The sequence below is a fragment of the Coregonus lavaretus genome (genome assembly GCF_964263955.1).
Source record: "Coregonus lavaretus genome assembly, chromosome: 21".
NCBI classification, from domain to species: domain Eukaryota; kingdom Metazoa; phylum Chordata; class Actinopteri; order Salmoniformes; family Salmonidae; genus Coregonus; species Coregonus lavaretus.
The window spans coordinates 42,979,437-42,999,451 of NC_140008.1; the positions used below are offsets into that span (position 1 = coordinate 42,979,437).

The 20,015-nt window shown below is 41.0% G+C and overlaps 1 pseudogene across 1 annotated transcript in view; it reads right to left on the minus strand.

Moving 5' to 3' along the window:
• LOC311149165 overlaps positions 1-20,015 on the minus strand; it is a 133,201-nt pseudogene that overhangs the window by 2,594 nt on the left and 110,592 nt on the right. The window lies entirely within an intron of this gene.

Below are 20,015 nucleotides of genomic sequence, written 5' to 3' on the forward strand. Positions count from 1 at the left end.
GATCTAATGGACATGGGTTAGACAAACAGACAGACCCCTGTTCCGAAACCTCCCCTCTAGTACTGACAACACCTGAGTGTTTTAGCCCAGTGTGCCAGTAAATTATATATGGCTTAGGGAAGCCACTATTTCACTCAAAATGATATTAATGCACCTTTTATACAACAATAATAATCTGTATAATAATGCAACATTATTTTGAATATAGTGTATGCTACCCTTTTAGATTAGAACAAGGAATGTAATGACTGAAAATGCAAGAGATAGATTGCAGCTGTCAACTGAACACATTTCTAAAATGTCAATAATTACAACAGGAAACACTCTCAAGTAGCTTACAAACTTGCACAACCACATTGGGCACAATCCTCCATGTAATATTAATGTTGATAAATTAGGAGAACATTATAGTTCTTAATTTCAGAGTGCAAAATATATCATTTTCGAAAGAGCATCTTTGCATGAAAAAAACAAATTGCAATGCACTCACAGATGACTTTGTAATGCAATGAATATCTGCTCAGTTGAATCATCAATCATCTATTTATAGCATTGCAATGCCTGATTAGATGGTATAGCCTACAGTACCTTTCAATTTCTCTCAAACTGCCTTCTGATACTGTCCAATCCATACTGATTTATCACAGGGGAATCCTCCCGGCGGAATCTTCGCGCCTCACCTAAATCCGTTAATATCCGTTAATATCATCCAACCGAATTTCTCCAAGCAAGGTACCGAATATCTCACAGAATCCGCGAAATGTTGAACAAAGGCGGCAGATGCGTTCAGTTTGTTAAAATTGGTCGGTAGCTGTCAGTGGCCCCCACCGTCCAATAAATGCTGGCTGATTTCGCATGCGTCACATTATGCACTTCGTCTGTACATGTGCACCGAGATCAAAGGAAGCCGGACTCAGGAATCAATTGTGAGTCCCATTCGCCCGCGGGTGAGGACCATTGCGCGCATGCAAAGACTCATCGATGAGAGAACAAAAAAGGATCCGATGGGTTTTTTACTAGTTTATTCTATGAATTAAATGTAAAAATAACAGATTTACCATAACATTTTACAAACATGGATGTAGTACTAGGCCTAATTGATGGCTATGTTCCTAAGTTAATGTTAGCCTATAAGCTTTTAATGCTCTGCTCAGTGTTCCTATGCCTACCTTTGCATTCACAGACTCAAATCAAATCAAATCGTATTTCTCATGCTTCGTAAACAACAGGTGTAGACTAACAGTGAAATGCTTACTGGTGGGCCCTTCCCAACAATCCAGAGAGACAAGAAGAGAAATAAAATAAAAATAATAATATGAGGAATGGAATAAATACAGAATGATTAATAATAACTAGGTTATATACATGGGGTACCAGTACTGAGTCGATGTGCAGGGGTACACGGTAATTGAGGTAGATATGTACATGTAGGTAGGGATAAAGTGAGTAGGCAACAGAATAAATAAATACATTTACATTTACATTTTAGTCATTTAGCAGACGCTCTTATCCAGAGCGACTTACAGTTAGTGAATACATTTTTTTTTATATTTTTTTTTTTATACTGACCCCCCGTGGGAATCAAACCCACAACCCTGGCGTTGCAAACGCCATGCTCTATCAACTGAGCTACATCCCTGCCGGCCATTCCCTCCCCTACCCTGGACGACGCTGGGCCAATTGTGCGCCGCCCATGAGTCTCCCGGTCGCGGCCGGCTGCGACAGAGCCTGGATTCGAACCAGGATCTCTAGTGACACAGTTAGCACTGCGATGCAGTGCCTTAGACCACTGCGCCACTCAGGACAGTAGCAGCAGCGTATGTGATGAGTCAAAAGAGTTAGTGCAAAAAGGGTCAGTGCAGATAGTCCAGGTAGCTATTGGTTAATTATTTAAACTATTTAGCAGACTTATGGGTTGTGGGTAGAAACTGTTCAGGTGTTGGTGCCAGGCATCGGTCCTGCTTGCTCTGTGGTAGCAGAGAGAACAGTCTATGACTAGGGTGGCTGGAGTGTTTGACAACATTTCTAGTGCCTTCCTCAGACATCCGCACTGAGCTAAAGGCTACAGCTGCCGCTTTCAAGGAGGGGGACACTAATCTGGAAGCTTGTAATTAAACCCGCTACGACCTCTAACGAGCCATCAAACAGTAAAAACATCAATACAGGACTAAGATTGAATCCTACCACGCCGGCTCTGACGCTCGTCAGATGTGTCAGGGTTTGCCAAACTATCACGGATTATAAAGGGAATCCCAGCGGTGTTTGTCAGACCAGGAGACATCCTGAAAATTGCTCTTTAAAAAAATGTTTAAATATAGGTAAAATAAATATCTCTACAGTTGCATAGGGCAGGACTACACAATGCAAACCTGCATAAAGCAAGCTCAGCCCTGTGAGTTTTATTGTCCAATCATGTTGCTTTCTCTGTGTCTGTGTACAGGAAACCCCCCTAGTCCTTCTTAAAAATATAATTAATATGAACATGTACAAGGTTGCTGCAGATTGACAGGGTTTTCATCCTCCACATGGCCAGGAATTTTTTCAGGAGTGTTTTAAAACCATGTGACCTGATTAGAAAAATGTTTTCTTCGCCACACCACTCTGGGACCTTTGGTGCCACCTCTGCTCCCACCTATCTGTTTCATGTCTCGGGTAGCCTGCGAAAGCCAGCGTGGATATAATGCAATATTTGACTGATATTTGCCATATTCTAATAATTCTCATGTGTTAACATATCCCCACGGTCCATGCCATGGTGAAACGTGCACTCCTGTAGATCTGAAATGCTGGCTGCAACCTGGATTTAGGGGTATGATATATTACATTTCTTATGTTTTGTATTAATTTGTGGATGTCCTTTATCCATTCCGTATGATATTTTCCGAATTACAATTCGTATGATATGTTAAGAATTGCAATTTGTACAATACGTCATTTGCAATACTTATATATTAAGAATTGTAATTTTTTGTGACTAATGTTAGCTAGGTGGCTAGCTGGCTAATGTTAGCTAGGCTAGGGGTTAGGGTTAAGGCTAAGGTTAGGATTAGGAATTAGGGTTAGGGGTTAGGGTTAGCATTAGGGTTAGGATTAGCTGACATGCAAATTAGCTAAAAATAGTAAGTATTTGCAAAGTTGCTAATATGCTCAAGTTGTCCGTGATGTGATTCGAACACACAACCTTTCGGTTGCTAGATGTTCGCGTTATACGCCTACTCATCCTCTCCGACCAACCTCCCTCCTTTCATTTTTGGCTTAAGTAACCTTCTGTCTTATGTAACCATACCAAACGTAACATATCATAATAATTTCAGTGTCACAGATTTACATTTACTATGTTATTTAAAATCAAATCAAATGTGTATTTGTCACATGCTTCGTAAACAACAGGTGTAGATTACCAGTGAAATTATTACTTACGGGCCCTTCCCAACAATGCCTTACTTAAGGGCCCTTTCCAACAATGCAAAGAGAAAAATATAGAAAAATAATAACACAAGGACTAAATACACAATGAGTAACGACATCTTGGCTATATACACAGGGTACCAGTACCGAGTCGATGTGCAGAGGTTCGAGGTAATTGAGGTAGAGACTGTATATATTCAGTTGGAGTCATTAAAACTCTTTTTTTTTTCAACCACTCCACAAATGTCTTGTTAACAAACTACAGTTTTGGCAAGTCGGTTAGGACATCTACTTTGTACATGACACAAGTCATTTTTCCAACAAATGTTTACAGACAGATTATTTCACTTATAATTCACTGTATCACAATTCCAGTGGGTCAGAAGTGTACATACACTAAGTTGACTGTGCCTTTAAATAGCTTGGAAAATTCCAGAAAATGATGTCATGGCTTTAGAAGCTTCTGACAAGCTAATTGACATCATTTCAGTCAATTAGAGGTGTACCTGTGGATGAATTGCAAGGCCTACCTTCAATCTCAGTGCCTCTTTGCTTGACATCATGGGAAAATTAAAAGAAATCAGCCAAGACCTCAGAAAAAAGATTGTAGACCTCCACAAGTCTGGTTCATTCTTGGGAGCAATTTCCAAACGCCTGAAGGTACCATGTTCATCTGTACAAACAATAGTACGCAAGTATAAACACCATGGGGACCACGCAGCCATCATACCGCTCAGGAAGGAGATGCGTTCTGTCTCCTAGAGGTGTACGTATTTGGTGCGAAAAGTGCAAATCAATCCCAGAACAACAGCAAAGGACCTTGTGAAGATGCTGGAGGAAACAGGTACAAACGTATCTCTATCCACAGTAAAACATGTCCTATATCGACATAACCTGAAAGGCCGCTCAGCAAGGAAGTAGCCACTGCTCCAAAACCACCATAAAAAACTTTTTTAAAAACTAGACTACGGTTTGCAACTGCACATGGGGACAAAGATCGTACTTTTTAGAGAAATGTCCTCTGGTCTGTTGAAACAAAAATAGAACTGTTTGGCCATAATGACCATCGTTATGTTTGGAGGAAAAAGGGGGTTTTGCAAGCTGAAGAACACCATCCCAACTGTGAAGCATGGGGGTGGCAGCATCATGCTGTGGGGGTGCTTTGCTGCAAGAGGAACTGGTGCACTTCACAAAATAGATGGCATCATGAGGAAGGAAAATTATGTGGATATATTGAAGCTACATCTCAAGACATCAGTCAGGAAGTTAAAGCTAGGTCGCAAATGGGTCAATGACCCCAAGCATACTTCCAAAGTTGTGGCAAAATGGCTTAAGGACAGCAAAGTCAAGGTATTGGAGTGGCCATCACAAAGCCCTGACCTCAATCCTATAGAAAATGTGTGGGCAGATCTGAAAAAGCGTGTGCGAGCAAGGAGGCCTACAAACCTGACTCAGTTACACCAGCTCTGTCAGGAGGAATTGGCCAAAATTCACCCAACTTATTGTGGGAAGCTTGTGGGAGGCTACCCGAAACGTTTGACCTAAGTTAAACTATTTAAAGGCAATGCTACCAAATACTAATTGAGTGTATGTAAACTACTGACCCACTGGGAATGTGATGAAAGAAATAAAAGCTGAAATAAATCCTTCTCTCTACTATTATTCTGACATTTCACATTCTTAAAATAAAGTGGTGATCCTAACTGGCGTACAAAAGGGAATTTTTACTAGGATTAAATGTCAGGAATAGTGAAAAACTGAGTTTAAATGTATTTGGCTAAGGTGTATGTAAACTTCCTGTCAGGGTGTCAGTGTGATGCGGTAGGACAAGTCAGGCGCAGGACACAGAGCTAATCGAAAAACGTACTTTACTCGTAGGTAACGTAAAACAACATAACCTGCCTTCACATACAGGTCATGCTCCAATAGTCGACCAAGCACTTGACGCACCAGTGACACATGCTCGGCCCGTGTAGCGGAGTATATGAGAATGTCTTCAATACACACCACTACACCCTGTCCGTGCAGGTCCCTGAAAATATCATCAACAAAGGATTGGTAGACTGATGACGAGGTACTCATAGTGCCCAGAGGTGGTACTGAATGCTGTCTTCCACTCATCTCCCTCCCGGATACGCACCAGGTTGTACGCGCTCCTGAGATCCAATGTTGTGAAGAAGCGCGCCCCGTGCAATGACTCCGTAAAAAACATAATTTGTATAGTTGAAAAAAAATAGATTTTGCAAGCAGTAGGCATTTATAATTAAATGTGGAGTGGAACGTTATAGTCACATGTCCTGCGTACCTTCAAAATTATTCACCAATCATCATTTTCTTCGAAATACACAGTTTCCATCATAATTTGTTGCAATAAAGAAAATGTTGTCGATCTTTAGAAGATTTCACCTATATCTGCCATTTCCATTACACATGTCGCAAAGATTTTTTGCGACATTGATTTTGTCTAATAAACCTGGATCGATGGAAACCTGCGTAGTGACTGAAGGCAACAACAACATGTACAGTAGGTTGTGTGTGGAGGCGGGGACCGGATGGATGTCGGTGGTATTGATTTAGCCTACAGGAAATTAGCCCACAGGAGTAATTACCATGGCACTGGAATCAGGTCAGTTGGTCAGTCATCTGCATATGGGAACAAAGACAGAAAGAGGTTTATGTATATGGAAGTGTTACTGACTGGGTTCAAACCTGGGTCTCCCATCGCTAAAATGGTATTTTAGTCCACTGAGCTAAAGCCTAGGGACTATTCTGGAAGCTATTGCACGTCTTCAGGTCTCAGGCAAGGTTACATCATGTGTGGTTTGCGTGGTTCACCGAACCACCTCTGTTACAGAAGCAAAGATGTTGTGTTGTGTTTCAATTCAACTGTGACAAATAGGAGCTGTTTTGCTGTACTGCTGTCATTAGAGTAAGAAGTACTCCATCATTGCCACTTCTTGATGCTTGTAAATATTCAATAATCTAACATTGAAACCAAAGGGATGTTGCAAACATTTCTATCCATTGCTAGCTGCAGTCCTTGGATGTCATTATTAAACCCAAAATAGCCTCTGTGTATTTCCTCTTCCTGCACACTCATAAAGAACGGAGATATGAATAACTTAGAGGTTCTGGGGAAATAACAGGAGACTCGAGGAGACTAGGTTACATAACTGTAACAGAGCAGGGAATTACTGGACTACTGTGCTCTCTCTAACTCTCTCCATAACTTTTAGACTTTCAAACTTCAACTATTCCAAAGAGCACAAGCCGAGCACTCACACACACACACACACACACACAATATCCTAGTTGCATAGTGATTTTCCCTCCATAGGGTTATTATACTCTCCAGAGGCCAGCTCATAATGTATCCAGCTGCAGCTAGTATAGTACATGTATAATAGGGCAGCATTGCTCTACACATTGGCCCAGTGGCCTGGCTGCAGAGCCAATCCCTGTGGATGGAAACACAGCCAGTCAGCAGTTAGTTCCTGTGAGAAGTCCCATTACTTCACAGGTATTCACATCTCACTTCACTTCCAACTCCTATTAGGCTTGGGCTGAATCATTGAATTCAGGTGTGTGTGCCCTGTGAGTGTATGCGTGCACATGAAGGCATGTGTGTGCCTGTCATATCACGTTTCTCTTAGTCTGTCATCAGTCCTGCAGTTTGTTTGATGTTGTCATAATAGTCGGTGACACATATGACAGGTCTGACATTTTCACCTGACTGTTAATATTACACCATTCCTAACATACCCTTCCATTGAATTTGTTTGGTTACTTATCAGTTCTCTTGTTTCCGTGGAGAACCGTGTGTGAGGAGGTTGTCATGTGGCAGAGGTCTGTGGCAGAGAACTCACCAAACAGGAAATGCATCACATTCCTTCCTGCTCCCCTCGGAGCAATGCAAAGACTCCATGGAGAACTGAAACACAATGTCACACACCATGCACACATGCACGCATACATGCACACAGCACACACTCACCCCCGCCCCCACCCACTTTTGCTTTCAGAGCAGCCTCAATTCGTCGGGGCATGGACTCTAAAAGGTGTCAAAAGTGTTCCACAGGGATGCTGGCCCATGTTGACTCCAATGCTTCCCACACTTGTGTCAAGTTGGCTGGATGTCCTTTTGGTGGTGGACCATTCTTGATACACAAGGGAAACTGTTTAGCGTGAAAACCCCAGCAGTGTTGCAGTTCTTGACACAAACTGGTGCTCCTGGCATCTACTAGCATACCCGTTCAAAGGCACTTAAATATTTTGTCTTGCCCATTCACCCTCTGAATGGCACACATACACAATCCATGTCTCAATTGTCTCAAGGCTTAAAAGTCCTTTAACCTGTCTCCTGCCCTTCATCTACACTGATTGAAGTGGATTTAACAAGTGACATCAATAAGGGATCATAGCTTTCACCTGGATTCACCTGGTCAGTCTATGTCATGGAAAGAGCACCGGTAAAAAAAATGTATAAATAATTAGTCAATGGTTTATAAGGATCTACATTAATCATCAACAGATGTATTAGTAAGTACATGTACTCACATTTACAAATGCACGCATTAACAATGAATAAATATGCCATTCATGACATATATAAAATACATGTAATAAATGGTGAGTCAAAGTATTATTCAACCATTAACAAATACCTTATAAATAGTCTTATGAGTTAACAATAACTCTTTATAACTGGTTTATAAGTACATTAGTAGGACATTGTTAATCATTAACAAATTGTGAACTTACTATAATCAAACACTTTATTAATGATCTTATAAATCATTAATAAATCATTTTAAATAGTGTTTGAAAACTATTTAGAGATTGCTTATTGACATTTACAAATGTAGGAACAGTGATTAATAAATGGTAAGTAAACTCTTTACAAACTGTTTATAAATGTTTTATTAAGGGACCTTAATATAAAATGTTACCATATGATTTGTTGCAAATTCTATATGAAATAGCATGCATTTATTTTCATCCACATATTCAATGCATACATAGGACCACACATATGTATGATTTCCATGTGGATGTACACTGTAGCTGTTACAATGATAAGTATTAAATCACCCTAAAGTCACGTGTCAGGATTTGGATTCTAATCACAAGTACTGATTAATCTTGTTAAATTTACATGTGAATAACACACACACACACGCACACGTGTGTGTGGATATGTTGGAAATGGATGCCATTCAAAACTTGTCTCAGTCCTGCACATAGTAGCTAGGTCTATTGCCAGAAATAGGCCTAAATGTTCAGAAACGAAGTATTGAAACGTTCTATTCAGCATAGTTCAGGAGGCAACCCTCAAGCAAAAGTCCAGAGGACCTGTAGCAGTAAATGGAAATTACTGTAACCTTCCCATTCAATAATAAAGAAACAAATCAGTTGGGGATCGCGATCTTCAGAACGTGTTTAATAAAGATAATAAAAGCATTTCTTAATGAGCCTGCCACTTATACTAAATGAATAATTGAGAGAAAAAATAACTCTGGGGTCCACATGCCAGCTTAATCTAGCAGTGTGTGTGTGTGTGTGTGTGTGTGTGTGTGTGTGTGTGTGTGTGTGTGTGTGTGTGTGTGTGTGTGTGTGTGTGTGTGTGTGTGTGTGTGTGTGTGTGTGTGTGTGTGTGTGTGTGTGTGTGTGTGTGTGTGTGTGTGTGTGTGTGTGTGTGTGTGAGAAAGAGAGAGAGAAAAAGAAAGAGAGAGAAACAGATTGTGAGTGCTTATCACTGTACGCCTGTGAGCCCCTACATTATGTTTGTATGAGCAAAAGAGAGAGGCGGAGAGTGAGAGTGCATGCAAAGCCGTCAGAGCGGCAAATTGAAGGCAGATTTTCCATGGCAGGCGTAGGCTCCAAATTGCTCGTTTGGAAAGGGAATTTCTCTGGCACAAGATGTGACAATTATATTTATTTCAGAGATTGCCCCCATTTATACCAAGGGCTTCACAAACACAAAACCCAGAAGAACCTAAACTATTACTGAAAACTAAAACTGCCTTCAAAGAAAGAGGAAGAAATACTCACTGCCTGAGTTAGACACTGATCAAACACACAGATCATAGAGAACAGCTATGTAGATCTAATCCTACCCTGGTAATGTGTCTCTTTCTGATTGGATACAACTGGTCAGTATAGTAGATTAGGGATCTACTATAAAACGCTAGATTTTCTCCTCACACCTCGGTTAGGAATAGGGCCATTCCACAGCAGAAAGTCCCAAAACTATTTTTGGTATCTTAGGTTGTTCTGGCAATTATCTCGTATAAACCGGGAGGAAGGATGTTTGATATTCTTTGTACATTTGTATCACAAAGCATTTTTGAGAAAATCATGATGAAAGTGGCCATTTTAGGCCCTTTTTTAGACCTACACATGCCTCTTGTAAGACCCTATGATCCATGAACCATACATGATACAGACATCTTGCTGTCATTATACTCCTTATAGTGTACTCTAAAATATGTAGTAGGTCTACATTCTGAAGAAGAAAAAAAAAGTCATATTAATTTATTTATCATAAAAAATATTAATATAAATATCTGAAAAGTACCCTTTTTTAGACATGTTGTTTGGAACAATATACTCTTCAAACATGTCCAATTTCCAGAGTTAATGTGCATTTTTTTCGTAATCTAGACATACTCCTTATTTTAGAGCACACTATAAGGAGTATAATGACATCAAGATGTTGTCTGTATCATACACATATCATAGGGTCTTACAGGAAACATGTGTAGGTCTAAAAAGGGCCTACATTTTTCACTTTCATCATGATTTTCAAAACAATGGTGTGATACAAATGTAAAATGCATATCAAACATTCTTCCTCCCAATTGAGTTCCTAAGTGAGAATTGCCCGAACAATCTGAGATACCCAATATATTTTTGGGCCTTCCTGACGTGGAATCGCTCAATGGACTAACATGAAGCCAATAATGTGAGAATGATGTGTTAATAAGTCTATTCTAAGACTGTTTGAAAGTAGATCAGTTTCCTATTGGGTATTTCCATGTTAAAGGACCCATGAGCACCAAGATGTGAAATTCATAGGAGCATGTCAAAGCTGGTGTCAAATGAAGGAGTCTATATTTTTTATAAATTAAGGCATATATTTTTCATATATTAATCATTGGCCAGTACGGAGAATTAAGTAAAACCACAAGTCCAATTCCCTATCTCCATCCATGACTAATTTAGGAAATGGCCAATTTTAGCTAACTATCCACCGGAGGACAACAATACAACAAAATGCAACAATTCAAGTTGCTTCTGTCAATGACGTATTTATCTTGATGTGATGTGATAGGAGAGAAGCCAAATCCAAACTGGCTTCCCCATGACATTTTTTTTGGGGCGCCAGGACCATTCACAGATGAGCGCACTCAGTTTAGCTCAACGCTGATTGGCTATTATTTTATACTTTTTTTTATTAAGGGAGGCCAAATGCTCGCTGGTTTCCCTTGCATTCAATTCTATGGGTGGCAACAATGTCATACTCTTCATGACCAGACAGAATCAGATATATGGCCTACACATACAGAGACAGAGGGGCGCTGTTTCGCTCTCTCGGATGCTTTCTTTGTTGAGATACATTCAGCCTCTTGCGAATTAAAGGAAAATTAGGAAAACACAAATATATATATATATATATTTTTGTCAATTTTTGGGGGAAGTGTGGCTTCCCTTGGCATCCATGAATACACATCACTGTGAGCAAGGCACTTAACCCCAATTGCTGCTTAATTCTGGGTTGAATTGAAAGAATAGCAGTTGATGACTTTGCAAATGCTACCCCCTCCACAAGTCTGGTTCATCCTTGGGAGCAATTTCCAAACGCCTGAAGGTACCACGTTCATCTGTACAAACAATAGTAGGCAAGTATAAACACCATGGGACCACGCAGCCGTCATACCGCTCAGGAAGGAGACGCGTTCTGTCTCCTACAGATCAACGTACTTTGGTGCGAAAAGTGCAAATCAATCCCAGAACAACAGCAAAGGATCTTGTGAAGATGCTGGAGGAAACAGGTACAAAAGTATCTATATCCACAGTAAAACAAGTCCTATATCGACATAACCTGAAAGGCCGCTCAGCAAGGAAGAAGCCACTGCTCCAAAACCGGCATTAAAAAACCAGACTACGGTTTGCAACTGCACATGGGGACAAGGATCGTACTTTTTGGAGAAATGTCCTCTGGTCTGATGAAACAAAAATAGAACTGTTTGGCCATAATGACCATCGTTATGTTCGGAGGAAAAAAGGGGAAGGCTTGCAAGCCGAAGAACTCCATCCCAACCATGAAGCACGGGGGTGGCAGCATCACGATGTGGGGGTGCTTTGCTGCAGGAGGGACTGGTGCACTTCACAAAATAGATGGCATCATTTGGAAGGAAAATTATGTGGATATATTGAAGCAACATCTCAAGACATCAGTCAGGAAGTTAAAGCTTGGTTGCAAATGGGTCTTCCAAATTGACAATGACCCCAAGCATACTTCCAAAGTTGTGGCAAAATGGCTTAAGGATAACAAAGACAAGGTATTGGAGTGGCCATCACAAAGCCCTGACCTCAATCCTATAGAACATTTGTGGGCAGAACTGAAAAAGCGTGTGCGAGCAAGGAGGCCTACAAACATGACTCAGTTACACTAGCTCGGTCAGGAGGAATGGGCCAAAATTCACCCAAGTTATTGTGGGAAGCTTGTGGAAGGCTACCCGAAACGTTTGACCCAAGTTAAACAATTTAAAGGCAATACTACCAAATAGTTCTGACCCACTGGGAATGTGATGAAATAAATAAAAGCTGAAATATATCATTCTCTCTACTATTGTTCTGACATTTATATTCTTAAAATAAAGTGGTGATCCTAACTGACCTAAGACTGGGAATTTTACTAGGATTAAATGTCAGGAATTGTGAAAAACTGAGTTTAAATGTATTTGGCTAAGGTGTATATAAACTTTGTCAGTGGGTGCTGTAGGTGGGTGTGGTGCAGGAATCAGGCGCAGGACGCAGAAACTTAGTCCAAAAGACTTTAGTGAACAATCACTTAGAACACGAGCCAAAAAGCCCGGAGGCGAGTAAATACGCACACAGGCGTAAAACAAAATGCGCACTAACATGTGCGAGAACCCTCTCCAAACAGAGGAGGAAACAACGAAGCACAGACAACCAACAGTAGCGCAATCACACACAACACCTGACAAACACAACGAGAACTTATAGGACAATAATGAACGCTAAACGATAACAGGTGTACAACATCAAGACAAAACCAAACGAACATCGAAACATACAACGGTGGCAGCTAGTACTCCGGAGACGACGACCGCCGAAGCCTGCCCGAGCAAGGAAGAGAGGCAGCCTCGGCCGAAACCGTGACAAACTTCCGACTTCAACTGTATATAGTTTTATACAGACTAGCTCAAAAAGAAGTGAACATTGACAAATTATCCAATGGATTATGGTAATTTTCGGGTAACAAAAAGTGCAGGTGCAAAAACATACTGTACATTTGCACCCCCTATTTTTATTTGCTCCATACCTCAGGCGGCCAAGTGGACACAAGGCTGTTTGGCTTATCCCAGTCACTAAGAGGAATAACTTTGCAGCTGTTTCTGATTAATAAATGCTGGTAGGTGGTAACATTGAAATAAATCCCAGCCCTGACACAAAATGTAGGCTGAAAATAATTTGTATGTCATATTATACGAAAAGACACCGCATTCACATGGCTTTGCACGAAGTGGGCAGTTCGGATTTGTCACTTTAAGCCCAAATTGACCAAAATCGTTGTGCGACATCATGGGTAAGCTCTGGCCATCTCTTTCAGCTCGAAAAAGTGGATTTCTACTGCTGTGGGCGTTTAAAAAGTATTAGAAATACATCAAAACACAATAATGTGGAAGTAAAGACCCCTGCCAACTAATATCAACACTTACATGTAATTTTGTAAAAAGAAAAAAATGCTTTGTGAAAGTTTGAGAAACAATGCCCTGTTCCTTGAAATTCCATTACCAAAAACCAACATATCTTTAAGATATTTTCTAGTTTCTCTCCCTCATGAGGAGGGAGGATAATGAAAGTTCACAGAATTAAAAATTATAGGTAGACCTACCAATTAGTCTTTGTGTTTCTACTGATATCTATTTGGTTTAGGAATTATTAAGTGATTAAAACTATGAATTCTGTTACCAAAGTTGCAACAGAATAACTGCATTTGAATTGGCTACAATGGTAAATCATAGTAATCACAAACCACAGTTGGCTCATCTGCTACAGTCCTCCCTTCCACTGGCATACTGTTATGTTCAGCTCATACTGTAACTGTTTTCTTTCTATTTCTGTCATCTGGTGCTCAAAACAAGTGTGAAAACAGTCTGGACAACCTCTCCCTCTCTCTCTAACTCTCTCTCTCTACCTCTCTCTCTCCCTCTCTCTCTACCTCTCTCTCTCTCTGTCTCTCTCTCCCTCTCTCTCCCCCTCTCTCTACCTCTCTCTCTCTCTCTCTCCCGGCTCGTACAGACACTCGTACTGACACTTACATATGAGCTTTCCATTCCATTTACAATAACCAACATCCTTACCCACATCGACATAGTTGAAATTTGGTCAGTCGCCCCGGCCTTGATTTCAACGTACACAGACGTCGTATTTTGGTACGGTCCGGACTGGCTTTAATTTCAGCATCCACAGATGTGGATTTTTGGTCTGGACCGGCCTTGATTTTGCCAAAAATAGACGTCCATGATTGGTTCACATCTGGTCCATTGCGGACCAGACCAAATCTGAACCAATCATAGACGTTTATGTTTCACAAGTTTGGAGCGTGTGCAGTACACTAGAGCAAAATAGATTACAGTAAAGTAAAGTAAAAAGTAAAAGTTGAGTAAAGTATAGTTCAGTACGGTACAGTTCAATACAGTCCTGTACTGTAGAGTAGAGTTCAGTACAGTACACAGTAGAGCACACTAGAGTGGAGTACACTATAATGTACTGTATTGTACTGTACTCTACTGTACTGTACTCTGCTGTACTTTATTGTACTCTACTGTACTGTACTGAACTGTACTCTACTGAGCTCTACTGTGCTGCACTTTGATGTCCAAACTTGTGAAACATAGACATCTATGATTGGTTCAGATTTGGTCCGTTTGGGGCCAGCCAAATGTGGTCTTGTTTGGGGGCGGAGCTCATTAAAACAATATCCAGTGTGTAGAATAATACCCAAATATGCAAAGGAAGATATTGCATATTTCTACCTTAGTATTTAGTATTTATTAGGATCCCCATTAGCTGCTGCGAAGGCATTAGCTACTGTTCCTGGGGTCCAAACAGGATTAAAACAATTACATAACACATTATGAATCAAACAATACATCATTACGAGACATTATTGGGTTTAGGGCTTGTAAGAAAGGCATTTCACTGTACTTGTGCACATTACATTAAAACTTGAAACTTGAAATCAGATTATTACTCTATTATAACAAATGTACAATATAAATTCTGCAATACTACAATACAACAATATTACAATATTACAATCTTAAAATGTGTGTGTGTAGAGTGTGTGTGTTAGAGTGTGTGTGCGTATGTGTGTGTGTTTGTGTGCGTGTTTGTAGTCATGGCTCTATGCAGTACTGTGCGTTTCCCAGAGTCTGTTATGGACTTGGGGACTGTAAAGAGACCCCTGGTGTCATGTCTTGTGTGGTATGTATAGGTGTCTGTTTGAACAGACAGTTTGGTGCTTTCAACACGTCAATACCTCTCACAAAGGCAAGTAGTGATGCAGTCAATATCTCCTCTACTTTGAGCCAGGAGAGATTGACATGCATGTTATTGATGTTAGCTTTTCGTGTACATTTAAGGGCCAGTTATGCTGCTCTTTTCTGGGGCCAACTGTAATTTGCCTATGTCCCTCTTTGCAGCACTTGACCATATGACTGGGCAGTAGTTCAGGTGCGATAAAACTAGGGCCTGTAGGACTTGTTTTGTTGATTGTGATGTCAAGAAAGCAGAGCAGCGCTTTATCACGGACAAACCTCTCCCCATCTTAGCTACCTCTCCCCATCTTAGCTACCATTGCATCAATATGTTTTGACCATGTCAGTTTACAATCTAGAGGCAATCTTTGTGTACCTAGTTAGGATACATCACCATGAAGAGATTGACATTCATATCCATAATGATGCATTTCTGTGTAGTTGTGATAAGGGGATTTTGAAGGAGTCAGGCGCAGGAGGGTAAATCACAGAATAACAGGATTTATTCTGAACCACAGAGTTACGCAGAAATGCGTAAAAACACTCCAGTGTGCAAAACAGGCGCACTGGAAATTACAAGGCACACAGGGAATATTCCCGGCGATACAAAATACACGGAGCTCCACCGAGCTTCTCTCTCCTCCACAATAAACAATCACATACAAAGACAAGGGGGCAGAGGGAACACTTATACAGGTACTGATGAGGGGATATGAACCAGGTGTGTGTAATAAACAAGACAAAACAAATGGAATGATGAGATGAGGAGCGGCAGTGGCTAGAAGGCCGGTGACGACGAACGCCGAAGCCTGCCCGAACAAGGAGCGGAGGCAGCTTCGGAGGAAGTCGTGACACTAGTACAGATCAGGAACCCATGATGAAATTCCATTACCGCAATTCCGTTACCAGGTGTAAATCCACTTCACTTACTGTTGTTCAATTCAAGGTGCCATGTCATGGCTGACACTCCATTCCTTCTGCAGACATCTTTGAATCTTAATTTGGAAAATATATTTAACAGAGGTTTGGAAAACGTGGTCACATAAAAAACGGAGGGAGATTTTACCGAAATGCTGTTACCAAACTTTACATCTGCACAGTTCTTACAGTAAATGTGTTCTTGTAAAAATGTTCAGTGTAAATTGTTAAAAGTAATTGTTGCAGTGTTAAAGTTAATTTCCAGCAATAAAATAAAATAATCCATGGGTTTAGAGAAAGTGTTGCAGTTTTAAAGCACATTTTCTGTAATTCTACACATTTTGCCATAACTTATGCCATATCCATATGATATCTGTGTGAGAGTGACTAACAAAATGAATGGGGGTCCCTGAGCACATGCCCTGCGTGCCCGGTCAGTAATTTGGTAAAGATTAGGCCTACTACAAGGTGTAGATAGCTGGCTAGACTACCTTACCTAGCAATCTAAAACATTTTAGCTGATGTAGCGTAATTGAGTGACTGACATAAGCGGAAAACTCCTGATGCACTACCAAATGTTTTACTCTAAACAGTAAGTTGAAACCCCGACTGAGTTAGGTGCGGAGACTGCGTATAGGCTATGCCTATTGCTACTTCTTGAACGTTTCCCCTCAACTATAAACTATATACACTACAGACATTTTTAATGCCACAGATACTGGACTGTTTTTCAGAAATATTTCATTGACAGTTAGCTTGAAATTATGTTCACAGCCTATCTAGTTAGATCGCTATGTAACTTATCCTTTACACAATTCTTCACCCGAACAAGTCATAAATGTTCGTAATAATTACAACTAACTTTACACAAAGTAAGATGTATATAATTCATTTTATGAGTGTATGCTCAGTACGCATACTGTATGTAGCCTACTGTAACAACATGCTATCTGTCAGGTTGACTCAGTGGCCCTCTTGACCAGCAGTGACATTACTGCATGGAGAGGTAGCAGCCAGCAGAGGGAAGAAGAGAGCTGGTTATCTGGGCAAGAGTTCAGGCAGGTGAGGTGAGCTACTTTTGTAGGCCTGTATTACCTGTTGGGTCCCGGTCTATGCAAGATGGCGGCTAGTCACTTAGTAGTTCGTTGAAACCATCACAAACTTTCTAATAGCGCGTCCATTTACCTGTTGATGACTAGAGTGGTTGTTAGTTGTTGTTTCCCAAGGAATAGGCGATCTTCAAGAGAACAATGGTCTAAGAAGCCTGCCCATTGTGCTAGGCCTGCATCGTACAGGCCTTCTCTTTCTAGATTCAATCTGAAAAAATCTGACTTTTGTCATCTCTTCTGATTAGGCTACATGCTTTAGTTATTCATCAGTCGATCAGAAAAATTATATCACTATCTTTGATATTAGATTGGTTTAGTCAACCTTTGAAATCTGAAGTACAAACTGACCTTGAAAACAAATGCATTTTGACTGAAGTGTGTCATTTCCGGTGGCGTGAAAAGGGCCTATGGAGTATTAGGTAGATTACAGTGTAGCCTAAGTCCATTTTTACAACATGAATTTAAGATTCATAAAACAAAAAATTAAATGTAGGCCTAAGGGTTAGGAAAGATATGCGGCTTGGGTATTTTTCGGGGTTGTAAGGGTCATGCAGCTCACTCTCAGCGATGCACGTTCCTTCCCAGCTCCTTGTTCCCGCGCATGATGAAAGCTTCCATGTTCTGAGCCAAACCTGAGCCTGTGTTCCCCTCGGAGTCTCTCGAGCCAAACCCCTCAATCAAATTATATTCATATTCTGTAAATAGTTTGGCTGTGCAATGGGAATATGTATTGTACGCAGAGGAAATCTGACTGTGATTATATGGTGACGATGTCTCAGAACACACGTCATGTCAGTCACCATAATTGTTGTTTTGGTCGGTACCCGGCGGCCTCTCGCGTCTCTGGGGCTGAGGAAATTAAAATGCTAATTCATCCACTACCAACCATGCCGGTTTACACGACCCAAAATGTTTATCTCATAATAATTAGCTTTCTTTGAGAGAAGAAAGAATGGGGTTGATCTTTAGGATGTGTTGCAAGAAAATTGACATTTATGTGGCATTTAGTCTATATAAGCTTCCTGTTTTCAGGCCCAGGCTACACACACTAGGCCTAGCTAACATAAATTTGTTTGATATCCAAACATGGTGAATGAGTATTTATGATTTTAAAATGTACTCATTTTAAAATTCAGATGAACAAATGTGTGACATAGCCTACCATTAAGTAAATTGAAATGGCTCTAAGGTCAATTGATTATGTTCATAATGATAGTTGACTGTAGGCTAGGCTATTACAGTGCTTTGTTTATCCTATGGCTGGTACATCTGTATTTAAGAGACCATATAGTTCAACTGACTTAATCACACAAACACTGGATTCTCTCAGTCAACTAGACTCTCACTGTGTGGAATCTCCACAACTCAGGACATTCTTTTGGTTGTTCACCCGAACCACACACTGTTAACAGCTGTGCCTTATTCCACTCAACCTCTTCAGCTCGGGAGTTTTCTGTGCAAAGCCCAATCCAAAACCTCTCATTAATATAAGGTCTGTGATCATATAGCAGTGACAGTAGGACAAAGAATGTGGACGGTCATGGGAAGAGACAAGAGGGAAACAGCGAGAGAAGGGGAAACAGAAGGAAGGAGATCGAAAGGACAGAGACAGAAAAGAGAAAGACTGATAATGAGAGAAAGAAAGTGAAGAAGAGTAGATATAGAGTAATGTATGAAGGCTGAAGGGGATGGTACACCCTCGCTCTCTTACTCCCTCTTGCTCTCTCTCTCCCTCTCTCACACACACACACACATACACACACACACACACACACACACACATACACAGACTGTCTCTCCCCCCCCTCTCTCTGACTGTCTCCTCTGTAATGGGCTCCAGATGTGGAGCTGAGGGGGGGAGTGGAGGAGGGAGGAGGGGGGAGCTGCTTGTATGTCATCTGCGCGGGTGTAGAGAGAGACGCCCATCCGAGGGGACGTTGTCAGGCCTGATGTAGTGGCCAGGGCCTGGGGCGAGGGGTGCGGAGGACGAAAGGCGACGAGGGGTACAGGGGGCGCGGGTTAGAGAGGGCTGAACATCTGGAATCACTTCAGGTCAGCCTGTCCTGGCCGTGAAAGGTGAGCCAGGGCGCCACTTTGGTGTACGGACATGCCACGGCCATGCACCCCTGACACCTAGTACTAAAAAACCAATACAGCCAAACGCAAACCCTAACACTCCCTGAAAATAATAACTTTCTCATACACACCAAGGTGTAGTAAGGACAAGGTGTGAAAAGGCTTGGACCGCACAGCTGAGATGTCAAACATCAGCAGTTTTACGGCAGGATGTTCAGCATCAAGTTAAGTCATCTTGTGTTTGTTTACAACAGGTAATAAAGGGCCAGTGAGTAGAAACACCTCTCGGTGACAGCCGCTGAGCACAACGAGGCCACTGGGCCCCCAGTATTAGAGAGAGGATTTCCCTCCTCATAAATATCCGCTTTTTAAAGATGGAATATTTCAGTTTGTAGTAATCAGCAGATCGGGAACAGCTTGAGGTTTGGAGAGTAGCATTATTCTGAAGCAGAAGTCTGTCTCCGGGTTATAAAACACTTTTAAGAGGACTTTGCACAACATCCAAAACCCAATTTTCTCTCCAAACAGCCACTACTATAAAGGTACTCTTTCTCTTAAACAAAGCCAATGTTTGAAATGGCCTCTGTTGCAGTGGTCGAATGTAAATTAGACTTGCTGTTACGGTTATTTTAAAGTATGAGGGTTCTCTGTGGATAAGTCCTCTTTGGATAAGTCCTCTCTTGAGTCATACAAAGATCAAATTCACCATCGT